This window comes from Lonchura striata, chromosome 9, assembly GCF_046129695.1.
Source record: "Lonchura striata isolate bLonStr1 chromosome 9, bLonStr1.mat, whole genome shotgun sequence".
In the NCBI taxonomy this organism is placed as follows: domain Eukaryota; kingdom Metazoa; phylum Chordata; class Aves; order Passeriformes; family Estrildidae; genus Lonchura; species Lonchura striata.
In genome coordinates this window covers 24,216,477-24,225,970 of record NC_134611.1, presented here as the reverse complement: position 1 = coordinate 24,225,970, position 9,494 = coordinate 24,216,477, and positions in this window count along the sequence as shown.

Genomic DNA, 9,494 nt, shown 5'->3' with positions numbered 1-9,494 from the left:
CAGAGATGGCTGAGATGCAATATCTTGTGCTTCAGTCTTCTAAATGAGTGAGAAAAAAATCTAGGCAGAGGTTAAGCATCAACTTTTAAATATAGATGGGCAAGCAGGTATGGATTGGGCTGAGAAGTGTAATTGCAGCAAAAAGACAATGTGTTACACAAAGTGCTAAGTAGGAAGAGGAGATGCCAACCTAAAAATTGGCTGATTTATAAGAAATATCAAGATTTTCTAAAACTTTAAATAGATTATTTTTCAATCTCCAACTCTTTCAGAAATGGAGACTGTACAGCTGCCTGATCCACAGCTTGACCTGCTATTATTTCCTTAGGAGCCTTTTATTTGAACACAGCATCCTTCAACCATTCAAGAGAAGACCTTGAACTCTGCTTCTGCTCATAGCAGAGGTTATGCTGAGAATACTTTTGATAACACTTCTTTTCTTCTTGGGATGCTTCTAGAATATATCTGCTACCTGTTTCCTTGGAGACTGACATGCAGTCAGCACAATGGCTCTATAGCACCTGTAAATCAAACTTCAAAAGGAGACACTGTCCTTGTTAGAGGAAATGGTATGCATGGTGGGGAAAGAGGAGAGCTTTGCTTTCCCCGTGCCTTCCAGAGGATAAGATGGCTGTAGTGCTGTAGAGAGATTGAGATTTTGTTGGAGGATGAAGGCTGGGTAGGCTGTGCAGCAGCCTTCAGACTACCTGGTGTTTTTATCAAAAATAGCATTGGACTGCATTCAATTTGTAAAGAATAAGGCCTTATTTTGCAAACGGATTTGTGAATGCAGTAGTTACAGAGATAATTGTACACGTATCATAAAGAGTTTAGATGTGAAAAAGATGCATTAGTAATTCTGACAATCTTGGGCATCTTTTTAGCAAATTCTTTTATCACAGATCCTATAATCTTTATGTATCCCTTTATGTACCCTTCCTGCATGAAGAGATAGGGCCAGTACATTTGTGAGGACATGAGCTTGAACCTGTTTTCTCCAGTTCAAGCACTTTATCTTTCTCCTCTGTCTTTTGCAGTGTGGTTAAGGGATATGTCCTAATGGCTTTCTATTCATTTCCCTTATGTCAATGTTTTAAAATGTTATTAGTTTTGGCAGTTATAAATTTGGTCAACATTTAGCTTCCCAGCTCTCACGCAGAAACAAAATTAAAGGACATATTTGCTTTTAGATTAGCTACCGATTCAAAAAGGGCTGAAAATAAATAATTGGAGTCTCAACTGAGGAACAGGTGGCATATTACAAGGGGGAAAAAAGGTTTCCTGTTGGAACAGACACATGGGAATTCAGGTGAACAACAATTGGTCAAATAATAATGATATATATAATCCTTATTCTTCCCACTTTAGAACGAGTACTGTTACAGCCAATGTCAACATCCAGATTTCCTGTGACTTCAGTGTCAAGTTTCTAGAGTAAATCCACAGCTAAAAATTGCCAGCAGTAGATACAAACAATTTAACAAACATATCAAATGTCCTTCACAGTCTGAGCAAATTTTAAGAGCATGATGCTCAAATATTTGATTAGATAGGGCTGTGGGGTGTTCATGAGCTGAGCCTGCTGGCTGAGATCCTTTTGACTGCTTACCCTTTGCTTTGTAAGAGAGGGGGACAGGGGAGCCCCCAAGGTGAGAGTAAATTACAGCTTTTCATGGCATTTCTAAATGCAAATGGAGTCAACTATTCTGTGATTTTATAATCCATAGCTTCCAAATCTGCTAACTAACACCTACCACAATGAGTAAAGCTACAGCTGAATGACATTTGATCAGATGTGGTGCCTAGCCATAGGGCAGTCCTAATTCTTGTGTTGTTTTCTGCAGTCTCCCATTATTCTTCAATGATGTTAGGACAGGGCTATTTTTCTTGCCTTCTCTCAGGCCTCCATCAGCCACTAAGTTGTCTAGGAGTTATGCAGAATGAATCTGTTTCATCCCCTGAGAGGCTTTATCATATCTGCATATGATGTTGCAGGTCTGCAGATTGAGTTAATGCTCACTTTGATTTTCTTCCCACACCCTGCAGTTTTCAAAATACCTCATTGGCATTGAATGCAGGTATCAAATTTTTTGCTATCAGGTCAGCTTTACCTCAGTTCTTAGGCTAGCAATGGTCTGGCTGGAGAGTTGTGAACAGTAAATCTCACAATAGCTATGTTGCCTGTGAATTATGTGGAATTCTTTTTAATTTTTAATGAACTGCTAAAGGCCACCCATACTCTATATCTCCTCTGACTAGGTTTGGGGACACCTGAGCATAGATCTGAACATAGATGTATATCTGAGTGGATGCTTGGAAAGATCTTTTAATGTCCCTTGGATGAAAGCAGCAAGGAGAAAATCCAGAACTCCAGAAACCATCAAACATCTCATAGCCTTCTAACAGCCCCATGATGAGGTGGTAGCAGAGGGTGGGATGCAGTCACATGAATGGTTTCTCAGCCGGATTTCACAATGATTAATGGCAGCCATTCTTGCCTCACAAGAACAATGCACAAAGCACAGCTCAGCCCCCACTGAATCACCAAGCTGTCCTTTCTCAATTACTCTCTGGATGTCATTCAGTCCTACGTACTTATTTCTACTATAATTTCATTTTTGTCGTTGGTTACTACAACACTCAGTGTGCGTGCACGCACTGTTGCCAAGCGCTCTGCTATGTGTCACTTGCATTCTACAAGGAAGAAATTAAGGTGTTCATCATAAAATATATGCTTGGTAAGTCACTGACAAAGGCTGAAAACACTGAGCCCCAAATACAGCTTGTCTATTACAGTCAAATAAGGCATAAGTGGTGGTTTGAAGCACCTGTTATGAGTGGTGCACTGTGAAAAGCTCTCAAGAAATTAATTATATTATATATATATATATAATATATATACTCTCTGTGCCCTGATTTTGTAGCTACATGAATCTGGACTGCTTGTGAACTTGTATGCAGAGTCTTAGTGGTCAGAATGACAACTTCTATTATTTCCCTTCAAGTTTTTAAATTGTTAGGTATGAAAATAATTTGCACATTATAACACACATGAAACTCTTTAAAGAACTTTAATTAAATGTTCAACATAAAAGGGTTTTGCCTTCCCTTCATGTACAGGCTAAACTCTCATTAGTATAATAGAACTTACATGTGCTCCATGAAGAGAAAATAGGACAAGAATTTGTAGCGAAAAAACTTGAAAGAAAACAAGATTCTTAATTATAAATAAGATTTATGTTAATAAATATTACAGATATGCCATGTAAAAAAATCTGAAACCCACAGTTTATACTAAGTAAAAAAATTATTTTAAATTAAATACTTAGATGGCAGTAACTTCTTTCTAATTTCTTTGTTTTCATATATTTTATAGTACCACAGATCTTATCTAGACGGAGTCTTTATTATATTTAATGCTGTATAAAAATGTAATTAAATTACTTACCCAAAGATATTGAAGTATTAATTTTATTTATAGCCCAAGCCAACCCTATTGTCTACAACACTGAATTCCTACATAAATAAAGTATTTTCTATTGATTTCTTATAAGCTTCAGTGAAACATTAAATAAATTAATTTCCTTACTGGGTCTGGTTATATGAGTTAGCCACTAACATTTGTTCCTGTTTATTAATTAGTGTCCCTAATGTGTCCTTGAATAATCATGTATAGAGGAAACAGCATATATCACTTAGCTCAAGTCAAAGTTGACAGAATAAATTTAGTTATTATAAATGTTAGGTAAATAGACATTTTTATTCTAGAAGATTTTCAATTCTATACTGCCAGAAAATAGGCATTTTTTTCTCATCCAACTGAAAACTAGCTAAGCGGGACTAATTCACAACTTCAACTTCAACAATTTCAAGAGTAAAGAAAATTTATAGTATATTTTCCAGGACATATGAAAATTAAATTCTGGCCTGAATTGGGAATTTCTGTAATTTAAAAAGATTCTTCCATGATTGGAATCAAAATCTTGTAATGATGGAATATTTCTGAAGAGTAAAAAATAATTTTCAGTAGGTGATGAACAAAATGACAGTTTATTACTATAGTAAGTGATCATTTTACTTTTTAGTATCTTATACAATAGCAATTCTTTCATGTTTCAGATGCAGTTTTATTGCTGCTATGGTTACTGTTGTCACTTGTATGTGTATCTATGCTGATTTGTATAATCCATGAAAGGAGAGCAAATCTGGAATCATATAAAATAATGTATCAATTAGCCACAAAATTTACCACAATGGAAATAAATACATTATTCCACTTTGATTTTTGTATTAAAGAATTCTGGGGTGTGTTGACTCCCTTGGCGTGACTTATTATTAATATCAAGTGTGTGGAATGCAAATCAGTGTGGATTTCTGAGTGGGGAGCTTTGACTCTCTGGATGCTCAGAGGGGACACCAGAGTTCCTGGGGAGGGACAGGGACAGCCTGTGCTGCTGTCAGGTGGGACACACCAAGGGCTGCGGAGGATGATGCTGGTAGCAGCAAAGGGGGAGCTTTAGCACTTGTTCTCTGGCAGCTGTGTCCCATTGCAAGGTTGAACTCATCTGCCTGTCTGCTGGACTAGATCCAAAGGAAGAAGAAGCCTTCACAGGCCATATGTTCTGTTTTTAAAAATTACCAGGTCAACAATTGCTAAGTTATTCCTGTTTGTATCTCAAGGCCTTCTGGAGAGCTTGACATGCCTGGGTGACTCTTGCATGACTTCAGCTATCACATTTGATAAGCCAAGCAGAACCTCATAGTTAAAATTTCTCTTCCTACACTGCAGCCGTGTTGTGCTTTTTGTTGGAACCTGTTGGGATGCCGTTTCTTTGAAGCTCTTTTGTATCTCCTGCAACTGTCTGACAAGATGGTTGCTCTAGGGTGGTGCTGGTGACACATACCAGCTATTGGACCCCTCCACTTATCCTTCCCTGTTTCCTCTTGATTCTTACAGCAAGAGGTTGTGAAAGTAGCAGCAGAGGGACATTTCAGCAATTCTGCTCTACCATGCAAGTCCTTCTAAACCAGCAATATGATACACTTCATACTCTTGCTTCTTTATGTATTATAGAGCCGGGACAGAACACCAGAACAACAAAAGGAAGACTTCTTTACATCCAGCCACCAGCTCAGTTGGTAGCAGAGATGTGTTTCACTTGATCATTGAAGCCAGCAGTGACAGGTCCATTTCTGAGCAGCTCTGTCCTGCATAAAAGCCATTTCTGTTTTTGAAAAGGTTTCAATATTAGATGCGGAAAAAATGGTAAGATAGAAAAGAGTTTTTGTTAAAAGTGTTCATAGAACTGAAGTTCTAAAGTATTTGTATTCATGCCCTCCCTGCTGCTGCTGTTCTTGAGAATCAGGACAAGCTAATTTGCTCTTTGTTTGCTGGGGACAGAAAGTAATGCAAGTAAAGTGGGAACTCAAAACACATTGCTGACTTATAGTCTGTTCAGAGACTTTTTGCAAATTGTTTATGCTATTATTCCCAATGCCAATTAATTGAACTGCATAATTCTTATTGATACTGGTGTAATTAATATATTCCCCTCCAGGTATGTGTTATGTTGGTGTTGTGAGCCTTGGTCATTGTTTTTTTGGGTCTTATTTCTTTGGATGAGTTGCATATTTATTTGACATGCTTTTGGAATTTTTTTCTCAAACTGAGCAAGTTTGGTTTAAACAGATATGTAGATGGTTAAGTGCAAGGTAAGTTATAGTAACTGACTTTTACTTTAATAAATCTGTCCTAAATACAAAAGATTTAGGACCAATTTATTTTTGAAGATTTCCTTTCAATATCATATGGTTAATGAATATATATAGTTGTCAGTTTTCAGTGTAGCACTGAAATCAATCTGACTTGCTTTTAAAAGAGAAATTTTCAAAAAATGAATCAGATGATGAACAATAAAATGGATTTCAAAACATTTTTCCAGGAAATGGGTTCATGACTAGAGAGAACCAGGACAGAACTTCTATAATTTTACAAAAAATAGTATTTAAATTACAGTTATAAGCAAAATAAGTTGAAATTAAAAATAAAAGTAAAGAAAAATGAAAGAAAAAGGAATGGTGGGGGTGGGGGGGAACAGTAAAGACAAAGTATTATCTAATCCTCTTGATTTTCTAGGATAGCTGCTGGTACAGGCAAGTGTGATTTTTACCCTCTTTGGTAAGCAGCCATTGCAGAGTTAATTAGTCTCCAGTGTTAGCAAGTGGGTGGCATTTACTTTTATAATAATAGGTCTGTCTCTAAAGTGGAGGTAGCACAGGTCATGATTGTGTACCTTATCTTCTGAGGCAGGAACAGTAAAGACTCTGTAAATGGGTTTAAGCAGAAAGTTAACTAAAAGCATTCTGGTGTGTCCCAAGAATGCCGTTTGTTCTAATTATAGAATGGAAAATATCAAGTGGAAAGGATGCTGTTCTGGGGTGGTGTGGGTGACTCAGTGCTCACTGTTCACTGCAGAGCAAGCTGTCAGAAAGTGCTACTTTTCTGACTCACTGCATCTTGTAAATGAAGAAAGAAACATGAGCTATATTCATATTATATTCATCAGTGCCATGTTATTTAATTCCAACAGTGTTTGGAGGATTTGTTCAGCTACTGAGCCCTTTGAAGTGTTAGGCCCTTGCTTAGTAGTAGCAGTAGTAATGCCTAACAGAGTTACTGGCATTTTAGGTATAACTGTGGGCTTAAGTGCCATGCTTAAGCAATAAGAACAAAAATGGCAAAGGTAGTGTCCTATTATAACAGAAAGGAAATCTTGCTTTTGGCTCTATTACACAAGTTCCAAACAGACATGCACATGCACAACATTAAAACGAGTTTAATAGAGGACTTGCCATAAAAATAATTCTAAACTGATCCTGTTCTGAATGTTTTGCTAAGTAAACAAAAACCCCAAACTAGTCACCCAGTGAAAAAAAAGGCATTAAATGTTATTCTTCCTGAGAAATATTTTTTTTGTTCTGTAGAAATTTAGTTGTTATCTCATTTCCTTTTGGCGTCAGAAAAAAACTTGTAATTCTGTAATAGTCATTTTCTATGTAATGTAAACTGTTAACATGTATTTTAGGCTTTATATATATATATATATATATAAAATAGATTGTGACTATTATTTCAGTGTTTGCTCCTATCTAGAGGATGTTGAGCAAGACAAGACTCATCACCTACATAAAGTAATGGATAATTCTGGACTTCTTCCAGGGGGCATCTGAGCCTTTTAAAATCAACTTCCAAACTGTTTTGCTGAGTCATACCTAGAATAACAGGGAGCTTTTCCCTCTGATTTCAGAAACTATGAATAATTTTACCATAAAATTATTATAGATAATGTGTGGAATTCCATTTAACTCTTCTTTTGAAAACCAGCTAGTATTTTTTATATTGAGGTTTTAAACAAAGCAGCTTTGTAAACTAATTGTACATTATGTTGAAGAAGTCAATGGCTGAGTTGTTAGTGATATATATTTCTTTAAAATTTTCCCTTGAACATCCTATCAGCTCTTCTAAATTATTTTTTCCTATACAAGGCTCCATTATTTTTGTCCAAATTTTACAATATTGTCCACAATAGTCAATATGCTGGAAGACCACCTTGGAAGAGGTCTTCATAACAAATTTGTAAGCCATTTATTTAATTTTGAAAATGGAATGTATAGAAGGAAACTGCAGAACAGATGGAAGAAGTGCTATTATAGATTTACAAACAGTGCAATCAAAGACACAGCTAGTTAGTGCTTGGCAAGATTTTGGCTGTGCTTTTTATCATTTGAGAGGTGTCTTGCTAAGGATGGATGAAGTGCTTTTAAGACTGAGATTAGCACTAGCATATATAAATAATTTTTTTGTTTTGTTGTTTATTGTCCATTACATCCCATTGAAGTTGAGTGGGTTGGTTTGGTAACAGCAACATGTTTAAATACAGACAACTCAGTGAACGGAGCCATTCAGAAGACTCTGCTACTACTGAGGATGGAGCACTAAGGACTTTTGGCCTCTTTTTTTCTTTCCTTTATTTTTCCTCTGGTTACAAGCTGGACTCAACACTTAACATTTCAGAGGCTGATCTTCAGAGCCTTCCTTTCTGAACTCTGGATTATTGGATATAAATGTGGGTAATGCAAATGTGTATATGCATATATCTGCAGCTATTCATATTTACAATAAAGGTGGGGAGCTGTATTTTATGCTAAGACAAGACTAGCATGCTGAAAATAACCTGAAATATACTGTAACATCATTTTAAATTTTTAATCTCATTAAGATTGAATACACATTTTTAAAAGTGCTGTTGAACTTTCAAAACTGACTGCTCAATTCCTAGTCAGTAACATTCATATACAAGACCTAATCGACAACAGAGGCATATTTTTACTTTCTAGTTTCCAGGTTCTTTAGAGTCACTTTAGAACAATAAATTGTTTTTATTAATTATTATCTGTAATCATCATGTGCCTGTTTATCTGTGAATTACCTTGTCTTATGGTGCCAGTCACCTTTTATCACTCTATTCTCTTTAGTGAAGAAATGCAAATGTAATTAACAGTGACTTAGGAGGAATAATTATACAGATCACTTAGGCAGACACACACATACAGAAGCTAAGTCCCAGCAACACTGGTTCTAGAGACACAAAGGCAATAATGCATAGCAATAATCAGCAATTTCAAGCTTACTAAACAAATACAACAGAGAAGTTATCCCAGTTTCTAACAAATCCAGGGAAATGTTAACAAGTATTTTGATGGTATTGGATCAAAGCAGAGAGAAAATTCTCAAATATGTGAGCAGTTAACTTCTGTGTATTTTGATTGCCAGTGATTCGGTCATGAATCATACAGTAATTTAATGTTTAGAAATAATACACTGTGTGCTATCACCTTAACAAGCATAGCATTCTGTGGTGCTGTGCAGCATTTTGCAAAGATAAAGTTATGGTTTATTTTTTGGGTATTTTGATCTTGCAATGAAATGTGGTTAACACTGAGGTTTGAGAGGATAACAGTATGAATAGGCTTTATTTTCCTTTTTAGCAGTAATTTCAGTTCCTTTTTCTCTGCTGTGCATATTATTATTCTACTGAAAAGAATGACAAAATGGTGGTACCACAGTATGGTGATAGGCTGGAGACTACTAATATAAGGTGTATGAAGAACTGCCTGAGTTGTGGTAGCCAAACAATTTAAGAAATATGCTGCTGGCCAAGGGCATTTATGGATTTGCAACCTGTCAGTCTGATTTTTTCAAAATTAATTGTGACTATGGTGTAAGTTAAGTGAATATATAGTTGTGAATGAAAACTTTTCCTATACAATCAGGAAAAAAAGCTGAAATTCAGTTCAGAAAATCTGATTTTTATGTATAGCTCCCAGACCATAGAGCTATGGAAATATTGCACCGATTGTGAAGTACACTTAAATATACATAAGACACAGAGTGGTGTTTTTCTTCTGACTTCTACTCTGAGCTCTTAACATTA